Consider the following 18,561-nt stretch of genomic DNA (forward strand, 5'->3'; position numbering starts at 1 on the left):
GTTGCTTGCAATGCACTTCCTGTTTACTTAGGTAATATTATATAGGTATATACCTTCTGGGGTCTTTAATAGAGTTGAAGACTAGTTGTAATAATTTTTCTTAGTTATGATAAAAGGTAAATTAGATTTAAAATTTTAGACTCACAAATATAGAATAGATGGTAGAATTTTTTTTTAATTTTACCAAATACAAATAGACTAGATATTGTAACTGTACTTCTTGCTTGATAACTGTTTTATTATATATAATTTTACTATTTTACTTACTAAAGGCACACACCTTTAGTCCCAGCACTCAGGAGGCAGAGTCAGGCAGATCTCTGTGAGTTCAAGACCAGCCTGGTCCACAGAGTGAGATCCAGGACAGGCACCAAAACTACAAAGAGAAACCCTGACTCGGAAAAAAAAAAAAAAAAAAAAAAAAAACTTTCTTTTTTTGATTAGACAGAAAAGGGGAAGTGCTGTGGGATGCCTTTCTGTATGCTGTGAGTACGTGTTGCTCTCATTGGTTAATAATAAAGCTGTTTGGCCAATGCTGAGGCAGAATAAGGTTAGGTGGTTCAGTCAAACTAGAGATGGAGATGAATAAGGGTAGAATGAGAGAAGCTGCGAGCCACTGCCAGGAGAAGCAAGATGTGAGAGAGCAGGTATCTGTTTGTAATTAATATAAGCCTCTGTGTAATTGTCTTATAAGTGACTGTGGGATCGTGGGTGGGAGATATGTGTCCGGACCTCAGGACCTGATGGGACTGAGAAACTTTCGACAACAACCAGCAGTAGAGAGGGCTGTGTGAAAGCAGGTGCTGCCATCTCATAGATCAGGCCACATCCTCTGCAGCTGCTCTACCCTCACATCTGCAAGGAGCTGGAAGGCAACAACAGCTGTGACCTATAGTCTTACCCTGCCCTACCCTACCCTGCTTGCCTCCCAGGAATTAGAGTCAACCTGCCCACAAGCATGGTCCAAGTATGGGCTACTTACTAACTACATGATATAGGACCTCCTTTCTTGCTCAGAAATCTTTAAGAGTGGGGAACCCCACTTTGTGTGGTGAGAATGAAAGATTTCTCTGTCTTCAGAACTATGCTTTCTGTTGCAGTAGTAATTCTTTATAAAGCTCTCCCTTCAGGGACAATTGGCCTCAGCCTTCCTCTTTCAAACCACCCACTTCCTCTCACCTCTATCCCTAAAATCCAAGAGTCAGAGTGAAGGCTCTGTATGCTCTTAATCAGCACTCAGTATAGGATTGTTGCTTCTCTCAGAGCCAGGAACACAGAGCCAGGAAGGGAATGGAAACAGAGGCAGCACCATTCCCCCAGGAACACAGAGCCAGGAAGGGAATGGAAACAGAGGCGGCACCATTCCCCCAGGAACCTTTGGCTTTTGTCCCTGCAGCCTTATATCCTGCTACCCTACAGGTCACAAAATCAATACCACTGAACTGAATGCTAAAACTGTTCCTGACTGCATGGCCTGTAAATAACCCCAGCTATTTGCAAGTCTGATTCAGGAGGATTGCAGGTTCAAGGCCAGCCTGGGCAACTCCATGAATCCCTGTCTCAAAATCTTCTCTATATAATCCATCCATTTTGGTTATCCACTCTGTATCTTCTGGGCTCCTGACTGCTACACCTGGTTCCCTTACTCTCCCTTCTGCCTTCCCTCCCCCTCTCCCCACATGCAAAGCTCAGTCTGGTCATGAACACCCTGGACTCTTCCAGATGTCCCTGTCCCTGCCTCTGGCTATGTTCTCCCACATATCTATAATAAACTTTCTCCTCCACCATGCCTAGGAGCAATCATGTTTCCTTTCCTTTTTGTTTCTCTTTTTCACTCAAAAAGACCCTGAGTTCAATCCCTTACTGGTTAGTCTTATGTCAACTTGACACAAGGTAAGGTCATCAAAGGGGAGGGAACCTCAGTTAAGAAAATTCCCCCATAAGATCCAGGCTGTAGGCAAGCCTGTAGGGCATTTTCTTAATTAGTGATTGATGTGAGATGGCCCATCCCATGGGGGTGGTGTCATCCCTGGACAGGTGGCCCTAGGTTCTATAAGAAAGCAGGCTGAGCAAGCCATGAAGAGAAAAAGCCAGTAAGCAGTACCCTGCCAGGGCCTCTGCATCAGCTGCTGCCTCCAGGTTCCTGCACTTCATGAGTTCCTGTTCTGACTTCCTTCAATGATGGACTAAAATGCACAAGTGTAAGCCAAATAAACCTTTCCTCCCCAAATTGTTTTTGGTCATGGTGTTTCATTGCAACAATAGAAACCCTAACTAAGATACCCCAGTATCACATACACACACACACACACACACACACACACACACACACACACACACACACACAAAGAAAAAAGAAAAAAGAAAGAAAGAAACCAAAACCCTGCTCCCTGGCCTTCTGGCTTTCTTGTTCCTCTAAATCAACAAGCAAAACTGGAATTGTTTATTGGAGCAACTGATTCTGATTTCCAAGAAACTGCTGTCCTCAACGTGCTAAAGAAGTGTGCATCTGGATCACAGTAGATCCCTTAGGGCAATTCTTAGCACAGCTGCAACCAAGTCATTGGAAAACGGCATCAACTCGATTCCGGCAGTGTTAATCATGGCTCAGAGCTATCAGGAAAAAAATATGTGAGTCACCTTCTCTAAAAAAGAATGATAATTGACAGAGGGTCAAGCTGCAGGCAAAGGAAATGTAGAATGTGTAGAGGACAACAATAGGTATGAGAACCTGGGCAGACATGGAAAGAAAAACTACACTGTTAGAATAGTTTTCATTGTTTTGCTGTGCATGTTTGTGTGTATGTATACGTCTGTGTATGTTTACCTTGATTCGTCCTCTCATCCTTTGTCATATAAACATATGATAGATTCAGTTTATATAACGGAGCGAGGTGTGGTAGTGCACATTGAAAAGTGTTTGCACCCCAGTAACCTCTTTGATGACGCAGCAATCCAAATCAGACCAAATTAGAAAAAGCCCTGGTTTAAAGGGCAAAGCATTCCCAGGTGATTCTCTGACCCCTCAAAGAGGAGACATGGGTGGGGGAGACAAGAGACCGAAAAACCACGTGTCTGTTTTCTGGGATGCTGTTTAAATACTCTGTGGGAGTGGTCTTGAACATCTCTGGGAGAGGAGCCGTGTTTGTAGGGCTTTAAGGGGGCTGGTTTGAGGAGAGAAATGGGGAAAGGGAGTTGAGGTGGACCTTCCACCAGAACACATACCTATAATCCCAACACCTGAGAGGAGGAGGCAGGAGGATCAGGAATTCAAGACCACCTTATTTACATGAAACCCTGCCTAAACAAGCAAATAAGTAACTAAATCCTCCTTAGGGTATTCATATTCTGAGACACCATGGCGAAGAATGAATGCTGTGGTGGTCTGAGTAAGAATGACCCCCATGGGCTCATGGGGAGTAGTGCTACTTGACAGGGGTGAGACAGTGTGGCCTTGCTGGAGTAGGCATGGCCTTGTTAGAGGAAGTGTGTCACTCTATCTCTGCTGCCTGGCAAGATGTAGAACTCTCAGCTACCTCTACAGCACCATGTCTGCCTGCATGCCACCATGCTTCCTGTCAAGACGAAACCTCTTAATATAAGTAAGCCTTGATTAAATTTTTCCTTTTATAAGAGTTGCCATGGTCATGACATCTCTTCACAGCAATAGAACTTTGACTAAGACAAAAACCAAGGAGTCTGCATCCTCTTCTAGGAAGAGATTTCAGTTGTATGCATGATGGTTGTGGCATGTGAGTCAGAAGCATGAACATGTCACTTTATTTGGAAACTAACTGTGGCATAAGCAAATGTGTATGAGTAATAAGTTAACAGGAAATTTATCATGATTATATTAGTTACATTCCTGTTGCTGTGATAGAACACCCTGAGGAACTCAAAAAATTAAACAACAAAAGAGAAAATAATCCAATCAAAAATTATTCAAATGAAAAAATACAAGTGGTCATTGGGGGAAAGAAAACTTAAACCATATTAGGTTCATGTCAGTCAGAATGTCTATCATCACAGGATGAAAAACAGCAGGTGTAGTGGTACAAACCTGTAATCCCAGCACTTCAGAGGTAGAGGTGGCAGGGATGGCAAGGAGACACAGCCACCACCTCTACTTAGACATCTTATCAGTGTTCTATCACCGTGAAGATACACTATGACCAAGGCAACTATTATTAAAAAAAAAAAAAAAAATTAATTGAGGACTTGCTTACAGTTTTAGAGGGCTAATCCATGATCATCATGGTGAGGAAGCAGTAGCTGAAAGCTTTAAATCCTGATCCTCAGGCAGCTGGCAAAGAGAGTGACTGAGACTCATGCGGAGCAAACCTCTACATTTCCCCTTTTTGTCTAAGTAAGAAGGTTCTAATCTTTTGTTTTGTTTTGTTTTTTTGGTTTTTTTGTTTTTGTTTTTCGAGACAGGGTTTCTCTGTGTAGCTTTGAAGCCTGTCCTGGAACTCGCTCTGTAGCCCAGGCTGGCCTCAAACTCACAGAGATCTGCCTGCCTCTGCCTCCCGAGTGCCCGGATTAAAGGCATGCGCCACCACCGCACTAGAAGGTTCTAATCTTTTTTTTTTTTTTTTAAGATGTATTTATTTATTATGTATACAGTGTTCCACCTGCATGCCAGAAGAGGGCACTAGATCTCATTACAGATGGTTGTGAGCCACCATGTGGTTGCTGGGAATGAACTCATGACCTCTGGAAGAACAGCCAGTGCTCTTAACCTCTGAGCCATCTCTCCAGCTCCTGAAGGTTCTAATCTCAATGCAAACTATATACAATAAGAATGATTATCAAGTATTGTCCTGGAAAAACAAAGGGTATTAACATAAACAAAAAATGGAACTACAACCAACAAGAATAACATCAAACAAGAAAGACTTGCTAAATGTCCAAAATATGGATAAATGTCAAGTTACCGAGATTACTCCTATAGCTATCCTGTCTTGAAGATTCTAACTCTAGTACTAATATCTTGTAGCTAAGATATGAGAAGATTGTAACTGTAATTATCTAGTCTTCAACTCCATCAAAGACCTGAAAAGGAACAAAATAATACATGAGAAAACGGAAAATGCAAGCAAGCAATTTCCAAAATTCTTGCGAGGATAGACAGGGACAGCTGGCATCCTGGACAGTCACCTGAAGTTTCTCAGCATCGTTGGGGCAACCAGTTTGGCTATAGGCCTAGAATCTGACAGACCATTTTCAGAAGCAGGAATTTTGAAAGACCTTCTCACCCTTCTTGGCAGAGTTCAGTAGTCGCTTTTCCTTGTGTCCCACTCATCCAGAAAGGACAGTGTTCATACTGTCAGCAGTCGAGGCAAGGGCAGTTCTTTGCCCAGCAGGCCAATTTGTGCCAAGAAGAAGACAAACTTGCAAATGGAAATGTCTCAGAAGCCCAACATTGTCTCAGAATTAGATCAGTGCTGCCAGAAGCAATCATGTCTCACGTCAACAGAATTCTAAGTTATCAAAACATTTAAATGCCATATTCTCTAGGTCTATGAAGTGTTTGAAGATTACCTATTTGTCTGACATATGTTTCTGTAGAGTTGGAGAACCTAACTAGCATAACTATAGAAATGACAAGCATAGGTGACTATTAATCTGTAAGTCTTATCTACCTAAATAACCTAAAGACTAAGGCTTTACAATATCAAGATAAACAGTCTGTAAAGTAGATGTACCATATAAGGACAATGACCTCAAAATAGCTTAAAAAGACATAGGAATGTATAGTGCAACATGCAATATGACAATAATCCTAAATATGCATCAATATACAAAATGTCCTAAACAGAGATAGAACATATGTACAGTATGACAAATATAATATTACATTTGCATCAATATACAAAATATTTCAAACAGGAGTAGGAATATGTATACAATACAACAAATATAGGTTTGCATTTGTATCAATATACAAATTATCTTAAATAGGAATATAAGAATAGCTTACATTTGTACCAATATACAAGAATCCATTTCAGTGCAAATTATGTAAGGCTGATATTTTACTGAATTAATTTACTAGTAAATACAATAATCTACCTTAATATCCTATACCTATCTATTCCCCTTTTTCTTTTCTAAAGGAGAAGCTGAGTTCAAATTTTATGGTTCCAACCCCAACCCTACAACCATCTATCCATAACCCTGAGAAAAATGAAACCTTTGGGAGAGGGGCATCATTTTTTTAGAACTACTTCCTACGGGGCTGTAAAGATGGCTCGTAGGTTAAAGAGCACTGGCTGTTCTTCCAGAGGTCCTGAGTTCAATTCCCAGCAACCACATGGTGGCTCACAACCATCTATGATGAGATTGGTGACCTCTTCTGGTGTGTAGGGATACATGCAGACAGAACACTGTATACATAATAAATAAATCTTTAAAAAAAAAAAAAAGAATTACTTCCTGCTGTTTAGGGGGTAATGATATCTCTGTGGGGTCCTGTAAGAAAGCTTAGATAGTTAGGTCTTAATATAGCTAGCAATTGAGTCCACAGCCAGTCTCAGTAATGGATAAGAACTGTCTGAGATTCTGGCTAGAAGTGTAGTATGATGGACCATCTCATGTAGACAGTTATAATTTTCATTCATTATGATAAAATATAAACTAGATATGAAACTTTAGACTCACAAATATAGGACAGATAATAGAATATTTTCTTTAAATTTGCCAAATACAAATAGACTAGATATTGTAACTGTAATTCTTACTTGATAACTGTTTTGTTATATGTAATTTTACTATGTTAAAGTTACAACCTTCCTTTTTGATTAGACAGAAAAGGGGAAGTGCTGTGAGATGGTCTTTCTGTATGCTGTAAATATGTGTTGCTATGATTGGTTAATAAAAAAACTGCCCTGGCCCCTGGTGAGATAGGCTATAGCCAGGTGGGAAATCCTAGAGAGAGACAGGAATAAGAAAAGCAGAGGTGGAAGAGACGCCAGCCCGCCACCCAAGGAGCAACGTGTCAACAGACTGGTAATACTACAGTCATGTGGCAACTTATAGATGAATAGAAATGGGTTAATTTAAGATGATAGAACTAGCTAGCAAGAAACTTAAGCCATTGGCCATACAGTTTATAATTAATATTAGCCTCTGAGTGATTATTTTATAAGTGGCTGCGGGACCGTGGGGGCTGGATGAGACTGGAGAAAGTTCCAGCTACAAATGTGGGCTTATGAAACCTCAAAGTCCACTCCCAGTGATACACAACCTCCAACAAGGCCACACCTTCTAACCTTCCCAAACAGTTCCACCCCTGGTGACTAAGCATTCAAATATATGAGCATTTATGAGTCTGTCTCATTGGAACTACATCAGGTAAAGACAAATCCTTGACCACATCACAGAAAAGCATTTCAGCCAGATCAAGAATCAAGGTTATTAAGTTGTTAGACAGATTTGTATAGGTAAAGGGCAGTACAAGTTCCTGAGACATGGGTACAGGCTTCTAGGTGTCTAGAATGGCTACATATATGATCCTGTGGCTTTCTAAATTATATTCCTTAAAAGATACACTTTCAACATTGTTTAAACATTAAGCAAAGCTTAAATGTGAAGTTTGACACTGTAAAACAAATGAGTCAGTTCTACTTATTTCTCCCATCTTAAAGAATTTCCTTTTGTGTGGTGGCTCACACCTTTAATCCCAGCACTCAGGCATCAGGGGCAGGTGTATCTTTGTGAGTTCAAGGCCAGCCTGGTCTATAGGGCAAGTTACAGGACAACCATGACTACTCAGAGAAAACTTGTCTCAAAAAAGGAAGGAAGGAAGGAAGGAAGGAAGGAAGGAAGGAAGGAAGGAAGGAAGGAAGGAAGGAAGGAAGGAAGGAAAGAAAGAGGAAAGAAAAAAGAATTTCTTTTTGTGCCTGGAGAGATGGATCAACAGGTAAAAGAACTTACCACCAAGCCTGACAACTCAAGTTCTTCCCCAAAATCCACAAGGTAGAAGAAATGAACTGACTCACAGAAGTTATCCTTTTATATCCAGATACATGTGCATGCACAATAAATAAATATAGTTTTCAAATTAATTAAAAGAATTTCCTTTTGTAAATGACACTGTAAGGTGGTTTTATGAGGCATACTATTTAGATTTAGAGGTGAAAGAGGAATGCCAATACAGCAAAACTCAAGATCACGAACATTCTGACCTAATATGCAAGGCTCATTTGCTGTAGTTTCAATTTTCCTTTATATATAACTTGGGCTGGCCTTGAACTCATCTTAGAGCCCAAGTTGGCCTTAAACTTATAATGATCTTTCTGCCTGAACCTTTTGAGTGTTGGGATTACAGACTCAGCTCTGACACCCAGCTGTCCTTTGTTGTTGGTAATATTGTTTACATCTTATTATTTATTTTTAGTGTGGTGGCAGGTCAGAGAACAGCATGTAGAAGTCAGTTTTCTCCTTTCACCATGTGGGTCCCAGGGTGGGAGCTCAGCAAGTCAGGCTTGCCTTTATCCAATAAGCTGTCATTCAGGCTTCAAATTTGTTGTTCTTAACATCCGTGTTTGTGGTGACATTAAGAAAAACACATTATCTTTGCAGGCAATTAAAGCTTTATCTGCTGTCTTCAAGTACCTTAACTCTCAGGTATTGGGAAAGGCTTATGATATTATATAGAAAAGTTATAGAAATTTGTAGCTCTGGCTGGCCTGAAACTTGGGTAAATGAGGCTGGCCTCGAACTCACGGAGTTCACTGCTTCAGATTCTAGAATGTTGGGATTAAAGGCATGCACCACCAGGCCCTGCAATATAGAAATATTTTTCATGGTGACATATACCTATTATTCCAGCACTGGAGGATTGCTGAGAATTTGAGGCTTGCCGGGCGGTGGTGGCGCACGCCTTTAATCCCAGCACTCGGGAGGCAGAGCCAGGCGGATCTCTGTGAGTTCGAGGCCAGCCTGGGCTACCAAGTGAGTTCCAGGAAAGGCGCAAAGCTACACAGAGAAACCCTGTCTCAAAAAAAAAACCAAAAAAAAAAAAAAAAAAGAAAAAAAAAAGAGAATTTGAGGCTTACCTGGAGTACATAGTCAAATTGTCTCAACAACAACAGCAAAAAAAAAAAAAAAGAGAGAGAGAGAGAGAGAGAGAGAGAGAGAGAAAGAAAGAAACTACGTATATTTGTTTTGTTTTAGATCTTCAAGGATCTATGAAAATCATGGAATTCTATACACTTTTCCAAAAAGACAGCTCAGTGATTAAGAGCAGTTGCTGCTTTTCCAGAGGAACTGAATTCAGGTCTAACTAAGTCTAGGGCTCCCAATGCTTTCTTCTGGCCTCCATAGGCAACCATATAAATGTCACACACACACATAAATGAGTAAATAAGTAAATAAATAAATATTATTTTAAAAAGAAAGAACAGAACAGATTTTAGAGAAAAGACTGTCCAAATCCCCAGGATCACCATCAAGTTCAGTGATTCATGGGAAAGACTCACAGGCACTGTTATTCTCATAGTCAATTATTGCTCCCGTGAAAGAAAGTCAACAAAGGGAAAAGGCACATTGAGGGAAGTCCGGGGAAATGAAGCTCCTAGCTGCTCTCCACAGTGCTGTCGCACAGGATGTGTTTAAGTATTGTCAACCACAGAGGCTTCTCAGATTCAGCAGTCAAGTTCAGGATGCTCCCAGCAGCACACAGTGCCTTCCAGCTGCAAAACCCCCAGGTTTTCAGAGGAAGCACGCTGTCTATACAAACAGTTTAGTTGCAATAAATTATTCGTATCAGGTCTGGTTGGTGAAAGTGGCTGTAAAATCTATCAGGTCTCAACCAAGAATTATCCCTGCAAGCAGGAAGAATTGAGAAGGCATCTCAGAGCTGCTGCATCAGCCTCTTCAGAACCATTTATTGACAGGCCTTCGGCTAAGCTATGTATAATTTAAGTCCTTTGCAGCCCAGTGAAACCAGCCTTCACAACTGATCTCAGTTATGTCTCTTGGGAATTAAAACAAACCTCACTGATGTAGCTTTGTATTGGAAATCTGGTATGAGGCTTTTCCTGGGAAGACATGAAAACCTCTTTACCCCAGATCAGGCACAGATAACAGATCAAAGAAACGATTGCACTCAAGTTCGGTTTAGTCAGCTTAGTTGGTTTACTTACAGGAGAATGGGTGACTCGAAGGCAGCTGCATCATTGAATACCCAGCTTCAACATGGGACAAGTCATGAACACTGCATCCCACCAGCTATCTCACCCAACGTGCAGACAACCCAGCCAGCAGGAGAACTTCCTCTGCCTAGCAGTTACAACCTTGAGGAAGGGTCTTGTGAATCTTGTAACTTTCTTTCTTTTTTTTCCTTTTACTTAAAATAGATTTTCCCCCCTCAGATACTATACCTTGATTATGGTTTCTCCTCCCTCTACTTCTCCCAGTTCCTCCCCACCTCCCTTCACATCTGGTTCCACCCCATTTCTGTCTCTCATTAGAAAACAAACTGAATTTGAAGGGACAATAATAAAGTAAAATATGAGATAAAACAAAAATTAATACATCATAATAGGACAAAACAAACAGAAGGAAAAGAGTCCAAGAAAAGGCACAAGAAACCAATATAGACTCAGAGACCCACTCATTGGCACAAAGAAGCTTCCAGTACAAGGATTAGGTTACATCAAATTGAGTCTCATAGAAACCCCTAAACAACCTATGCTGTTGCCAAGACTACCGGTTGCTCTCCACAAACTTAAGCAAGTCCCTATTGTTGAAGACAACACCAAAGCAACTCACTGAACATGGACAAGTCAAGCTGGTGCCTACATAGAGCCTTCACCCCTACAGGCTAGCATCTTTGATTTAGGGATGTACTCTGCATGCTACCAAGGGAAAAACTTAAACATCAACCCAGTGACAAACCCTTTGATCTACAATGGTGCCCTGCTTGTAACCAGCTAATATCTGGTTTGATTTAAGGTCCACTCCATGAGATGGAACCCATACCCAGTGCTGTTTGGGTGACCAAGAACTTGAAACCCATAGCTCAGGAACCCAGAGTAAAACCAATTACTACTGTTCTACTAAAAGAACATGGTACCGGGTGGTGGTGGCACACGTCTTTAATCCCAGCACTTGGGAAGCAGAGCCAGGAGGATCTCTGTGAGTTCGAGGCCAGCCTGGGCTACAGAGTGAGTTCCAGGACAGGCACAACGCTACACAGAGAAATTCTGTCTCAAAAAAACCAGAGAGAGAGGAGGAGGAGGAGGAAGAGGAGGAAGAAGAAGAAGAAGAAGAAGAAGAAGAAGAAGAAGAAGAAGAAGGAGAAGAAGAAGAAAGCAATAAAATGACTCCTAATGACATTCTGCTGTACTTGTAGATGAGTCCCTTACTCAGTCATCATCAGAGAAGTTTTCTCTAGGAGCAGGTAAGAATAAATACTAAGACCTACCACTAATATGCAGAGAGTGAGAGACCTTGTAACACTGAGCACTAAATAGATGTCTCCATCAAATCCTTCCCCTCAGGGCTCAGGAAACTCTATGGAAGGTGAAGCGGAAAGAGGGTAAGAGCCACAGGGGATCAAGGACACAAGGAAACAAGGCCCTCCACTTTAACAGGATCGCCCCACATAAGAGCTCACAGAGACCAAAGCAGGAGGCACATGTGGAATAAAGACTTTCGGTTGACTATAAACTGTGTCTGAGTGGTCATATCTGGTAGGTACCAGTAACGTAAGGCCTGTATAGATCTGCACTCATGGGATCCTAGAGCTGAAAGGAGAAGTGGACACAAGCCCCCACCTACTAACCTAGAAGCTATCTCCAATTGATAACCATTTGCAAATGAAAATTTAGTTTTCTCCAAGGGGGTCTCACTCAGGAAACATTTTTGTGTGTGGGGTGGGTGGTTTTTCGAGACAGGGTTTCTCTGTGTAGTTTTGGAGCCTGTCCTGGATCTTGATCTGTAGACCAGGCTGGCCTCAAGCTCATAGAGATCCGCTTGCCTCTGCTGGGATTGAAAGCATGTGCCACCACTGCTGGCACGAAACAAACTACTCCTAAGGGTAGGCTGCATGCCCAGCAGTAGACGGCCAACACAAAACGAAACTCAACAGTATATTTGGAGACTCCTTGTCTCATAAGGTCAGGTCAGGCTTTTTTTTTTTTTAATCCAGTAACTTCCTCAGCTTCCTCAGCCTTGTGAGTTTCATTAGTTTCCTCAGTCTTAGGTGTGGTGATGTTTTGTTTGTGCTCTGACAAATAAAGCTTGCCTGGAGATCAGAGTGCAGAGCCAGCCACTAGTTAACCAGAGTTTTGGCAGTGGTGGCACACCTTTAATCCCAGCACCTGGGATCTCATGCCTCTGATCCCAGTACTTTGGAGGCACACACCTTTAATTCCAGCACTGGGAGGAGGAAATAGAAAGTGATATGGCTGGGCAGAGGGAGGAATACAAAGTGGGAGGAGACAGGAGCTCACCCCTTTCAGGCTGAGGAGTTGGTGAGGTAAGAAGTGGCTGTGCCCTGCTCCTTTGTCTCTCTGATCTTTCAGCATTTACCCTGATATCTGGCTCTGCGTTTTTATTATTAAGACTAATTAGAATTCATGCTACACTTATGAGACTCCTGCTCAGCCCAGGAAGGCACGTCTCTGTTGCAAGGAAATGGCTAGAGAACAAAAGTAATGTGGCTCTGGGCATGATGACATCTGCCTGCAATCCCAGCATTTGGGAGGCTGTGGGGGAAGAGCACTGTGAGTTTGAGGCCAGCCTGGGCTACATAGCAAGATCCTGTCTCAAGAAAACAAAAACATCAACTAACAAAGCTAAGTAGCTTTCTATCTGACTTCCTTTAAATATTTTTTTAAACTTATCTGAGGCATCGACTCAGGCAGATAATAATACTGTCTGTAGCTGCAGAGTAGAGACCAAAAAAAAAAAAAAAAAAAAAAAAAAAAACTATGAGGTTAACATCTGAGAGCTGGCAAGATAACTCAGCAGGTAAAGGTGTTTGGCGCCAAGCCTGATGAAATAATTTCTATGCTCAGGTTCCACGTGGTGGAAGATGAAAATTCTGACTCTGCAAGTTTCCTCTAGCCTCCACACATGCTCCATAGAATGCATGCACATCCCCATACCCTCACATAGACACAAAAATAAAGAATAAATGTTACAATAAAAACTTATTTTAGGAAGATTAACATGTTAATGGAAGAAGTTAGCAGAGAAAGACTGGAAGCCTTTCCCACCTGAACTTCATGTAACAGAGCATGTAGAAGAAAAGCCACATTGTGGCTTTCCACAGGAGAGCAGCCAGTCTCCTACCCCAGGATCTGTAGTTCCCTCTGAAATTCGTAGTTGGGTTGCTAGTTTAGAGGAACTGCAAACAGCCGATTCATTTTTCTGGGACAATTCAGCTGTTTCAGGACTGTGAGTGTGACTGAGCTAGAGGTGTCCTTCATTGGAAAACAAAAAACAAAAACAAAACCACAGAAGTTCAGCCAGGCCCCGGTGGTGCACATCTACAATCCCAGTATTTAGGAAACAGAAGCAAGTAGACCTCTGTGAGTTCAGGAGCAGCCTGGTTTGCATAGTGAGTCCAAGACCATCCAGGGCTACACAGTACACTTGTCTCGGAAAAAAAAAAGAAAAGAAAAAGAAAAAGAAAAAAACAGCAAGCTCTGCAGCTGTTCCTCCAAGAGACAGACACACTGGCCTTGCTCTGACACCACTGAGACCTCACTAAGTTGTTACAGACCCAACCCCGGACTCTGTCCTTGCTCCCTGACCTGCTAATTCAAGAACACTGCAAAGTCAATATACTTAGAACCCCAGTCACTTCTAATGTTTCTATTTAGTAATTTCCCATCCACTGGCCCCTCCCAGTCCTGACCACAAATCCTAATTTGTACTGGTGTCTGTGTCTTGAGAAGAGCTCTTTCTACAGAGTTCCCTCTTCCCTTGTTGCAACAGTTCCTGAACAGAATTTGCCTTTTGGGTTTTTAACTTCTGTTCTTCTCAGCTTTCTCTGACTAGAGTCAGCACTGTGGGGCATGATGCAGAGTCAGGAGTCAGCTGGAATTCAAAACATCCTCCCAGCTGGACAAAGAATACAGAGAGGCCCTTCCTTCCAGAGGAGGGATGAGCCTTTGAGAACAGTTTTGAAAAACAGACTTTGATAATCGCTCTCCACTGTATCTTCTCGGAATGGGGTACTTTTTTCCTTCTGTGATTGCAAAATCACTAAATGCTTCTCACCAGTCATAATTCTACATTTTAAAATCATCCCCAATTCCCGTTCAGACATTATATCAGGAAGAGATTTTGTAAAAGCATCATCACTAGAAAATGTTTTACACAACTTCACTAAGACACATCATGTTCCAGAATGGGCAGGATGGATATCCTGAGTTAGGAAGAGTTTTCTAAATATGCTTGCATTGCTTCCCAATCTTTCTTCTTAATGGCTCATTAAGAGAACAGCCTAGAAAAGATTCCTTTTCAGGGATTGCTGCACTGTAAAGAACACTTGTTTTTACCAAAGTATTCGATGTACCAGAAGGAAAGTGCAGTCCATCTAAGTCTGTTGTTGCAAACTGGAAACAATCTGGAACGCTAGCAGTAACAGCTAACAGACTTCATTGAACCATCCCCAAAATGAGGTCAGGAGTCCGGTCTGCCAGGAATGAGTGGGGTGTTCATGGTCCCGTGATGCGCCAGCCTGAACTTGTGAGTTTTGGCAGACATCACAAGGAAGGAATGTAATTAGTTTTTTGTATTAGTGGAATGGGAAGCCTGAAGCAGAAGGCTCCATTAGAGAACAAGCCCTCTCTTGTGGGCGTCTGTGTATAACCCTGGGCGTCTGTGTATGACCCACGCCGTCCCTCCAGAATCCATGCTGTCTGAGACTCCACCAGGTTTCTTCACAGTCTTCCAGATCAAAGTTTGAGTTTTGTTTATTGAGACTCTGGCTGCTTTGAGTGGAGTACAATTTGTGCTGAAGCTCAAATCGCCAGCAGCAAGCAGTATCCGGTTCCAGGGGAGGGGCACCTCCAGGCAATCAGAATGCCAGAATCAGGAGGAGTTCCTCTCACAGACAGCAGTCAAGCAGAACCTCACAGCTGTATTCCAAGCCCAGATGACAAGCAAAGCTTTCCTAAGCCCAGTGAGCTTGTTATTTCTGGAGTCCAAATAAACCCATGAAAAATTATGCCCATAGGCTACAAAAGTATCCATCTTTTTTTTTTCTTCCCCAATGATGAAGTGTGAGGGGTCAAAACCAGGGTCCTGTGCCTGCCAGGCAACTGCTAGACTGCTGAGCATTGAACTTACCAGTGTTGAGGGTCCCACACTCAAAATTCTAGAAATTCTGTTCATGTTACCTGCCTTTTTCAGAGGTTCTAAAAAGCAAACGTTGTATCAAAAAAGCATCCTTTATAGAATTTCTTTTCTTTTTTTCCGATGTGAGTGTTCTCCTCTGTCACTATTTGTCTTATTTTCTGAGATTGTGTCTCTTACTGATCCTGGAGCTCCTCTATTAAGCTAGACTGGACATCAAACCTCCAGAAGCCCTCCTGTCTCTGCTTCCCCAAGCACCATGCCTTAAACATGGCTTATAAGGTGGGTTTGGGTATTGACTCTGGTCCCTCACACTTGTGCAGAAACACTTTACCCACTGAGCCATCTCCCCAGCCCGATTTTGTTTTCAATACTCAAAGTATTTACTTTGTTGTTTTCTGTGTTTTGAGACAGGGTCTGGTATAGCTTAAGTTACTTGAGTTTTAAGGGTCAAAGCCTAAGGTGGCCCCAACAAGCTAGGTGTGGCCACTCACTTTTAACACACCATTAAAGAGGTAAGTTACAGTAAAAAGCAGAGAAAGTATTCAACTTGGTCACATTGCAAAGAACCAAAAATGTCTATTTCTGACACCAACATGATCGTTAGGTTTAAACAGACCAAGAGGATACATGATTCAGCAGTCTTGGTCAAGCACTCGTATCCATCATTGACTCATCATTATCTCAGCTGCAATCTCTCCTACAAGGTAGTCTGATAAGTGTATGAACTTTCTTCCCGTGAGGCATGTTCCTCTGACCGACACCAGGACTTTAGCCATTCATTAATTTTTTGAGGTTCACTGTTTTAGTAGCCTGGTACCTCAAGTGTCTTTTGCTGTGGGATGTTCTGTATGTTAAATGTGTTGTTCTGATTGGTTAATAAATAAAACACTGATTGGCCAGTAGCCAGGCAGGAAGTATAGGCGGGACAAGGAGAGAGGAGAATTCTGGGAAGTGGAAGGCTGAGTCAGAGAGACGCTGCCAGCCACCATGATGAGAAGCAGATGTTAAGATACCAGTAAGCCACGAGCTACATGGCAACTTATAGATTAATAAAAATGGGTTAATTTAAGATATAAGAACAGTTAGCAAGAAGCCTGCCATGGCCATACAGTGTGTAAATAATATAAGCATCTGTGTGTTTATTTCATAAGTGGGCTTTCAGACTGCCGGGGCTTGGCGGGACCCGGAGAGAAAACTCCAGCTACATTCTTTCTTTAAAATGTCTTCTCTCTTGATGTGAGTATGTTTACAGGCTGATCCTATGTAACAGAAAAGCACCTTGAGCTCCTGATCTTCCTGGCTTGAACTCACTATGTAGACCTCAAACTCACAGAAATCCATCTGCCTCTGCCTCCTGGGTGCCAGAATTAATGGTGTGCACCACCACATACTGTCTAAAAGTACAGGGCAAGTTTTCCTCAAAAGATTGGAGAATTGCAGTTCATAGTAGAGAATGAAACTCCTTACTCTGTTTACTGATTTCAGTCTGGTGCTGGGGGTAGAACCTAGGCCTTGTACAAACTAGGCAAGTGCTCAAACCATACAGCAGCATGCCAGCCCTAGTGTGTCAGGCACACTGGCACAATGCCTGGACTGAATAAATGATCAGAAAGTAATCACGAGCAACATTTTCTACTTTGTTCAGACTGTTAAATGTTGAATAATGCTTTGTGTTCCTTGAAGGAAATGAAAGCAAGATTCTAGCTAAGAACAAACCAGAGCCAAAGGATACTTGTATTCCCTGTGGTAACATGTGGGAGGTCTTCATCCACCCTTATCTGATGACACCCATTCCTGAAATTGTGACACCCAAGCCTTGTGTGTGCCTGTCAACTGACCACATGACTCCTTAGAATACTGTCCAACTGTCCACATTCTAGGACACTGACTTTTTCTGATAAGTCAATAGAAGCTCCATACCACAGTGCATCCCTCCCTGGAAGCTTTTTGAAAGCAAAAGTCTTCTAATGGGCAACTATCCCTAGGATCTCTGTGGTAGTCCCAGAGATGAACTACATCCAGATCTTAAATACCTAAAAGTGAAAACATACTTCAAAACACAGCTTGAGTCACACACACTGTGAGGCCCCAATGTAAACAGAGCTAATTTATCACTAAGCTATATCTTGAGCCATCTTTTTATTTTGCATTTGGACAGTCTCACAAAGTTGTCCAGACAGCCTTGAACTTGGGATTCAGCTACCTCAGGCTCCCAAGTAGCTGGGGATCTTAGGCTGGCAATATCAAGCCTAGCTTATTCTATTTAATTTCTCTTGATTTTGTTCATTTGTTCATTTACTCAGTCTTGTATCGAAGACTGGCCTCAAACTCCACCAAGGCTGACTGTTAACTCCTGATCACCCCAGTGCTTTGATTCCAAGGTTGCTCTACCACCTTCACATTTTGTGGTGCTAAGGATTGAACTCAGGGCCCATGCAAGCAAGACAAGACCATTACCAAATAAGCCACATCCCCAGACCTTCCTTTCTTTTAACCCAGGAATTGTGTTCCAAGTGCTCTTGGTTAGTGACATGACATTGTACCACCCTTCAAAACAAGGAAAATCCAGTAATCCACAGCTGCTGTAAGCTGTCTCAAATGTTAGTTAACTACTACTGCATAAAAAAATGAATTCAAGCTTAGTCACTCACAACACAACACTTCTGATCTCACCATTATTATGGGTAGAGGTCCAGGCATTACCTGGCAGGTCCTCTGCTCAAGTTCCTGTGAGGCTATAACTCAGGCACCTGACGTACAAGGCCCCATACAGGACAGATGAGGGAAGCAACTGGTGTCAGACTCACATGGTTGTTGGCAGAGATTCAGTTCCATGTGTGCTGAGGGGCCAAGGACCAGGCACATGAGCAGATAACACTGACAAGCCTTATGAAGGTCTTCCTGGAAAGGAAGCATGGATAGCTAAAGATAGAGGTGTTTCTTTTTATAGCAAAATCAGTCCTGAGAGGGCAGGTTCACTATCTGCTAACATGGATTTCTTGCTTACAATAGCTATTTTTGTCTCAATTTTTAAATCTTTTGTTGGTTAGTTGGTTGGTTGGTTGGTTGGTTGGTTGGTTGGTTGGTTGATTTTCGAGATAAGGTTTCTCTGTATAACAATCCTGGCTATCCTGGAACTTGCTTTGTAGACCAGGCTGGCCTCGAACTCACAGAGATACACATGCCTCTGCCTCCTGAGGGATTAAAGGTGTGCACCACTACCACCCAGTTTAAGAATAA

General features: G+C 42.1%; 1 protein-coding gene across 1 annotated transcript in view; it reads right to left on the reverse strand.

The window, feature by feature from the left end:
• The window catches only part of Cdk20 (cyclin dependent kinase 20), a 57,629-nt gene extending 39,543 nt beyond the window's left edge, over positions 1-18,086 (reverse strand). Inside the window, exon 1 of the mRNA XM_028891722.2 lies at positions 18,025-18,086. The gene's annotated coding sequence lies outside the window, so the exon portion shown is untranslated. The remainder of the gene's footprint in view (positions 1-18,024) is intronic.
• Positions 18,087-18,561: the final 475 nt, after the last annotated feature.

This window comes from Peromyscus leucopus, chromosome 5 (genome assembly GCF_004664715.2).
Source record: "Peromyscus leucopus breed LL Stock chromosome 5, UCI_PerLeu_2.1, whole genome shotgun sequence".
Lineage (NCBI taxonomy): Eukaryota > Metazoa > Chordata > Mammalia > Rodentia > Cricetidae > Peromyscus > Peromyscus leucopus.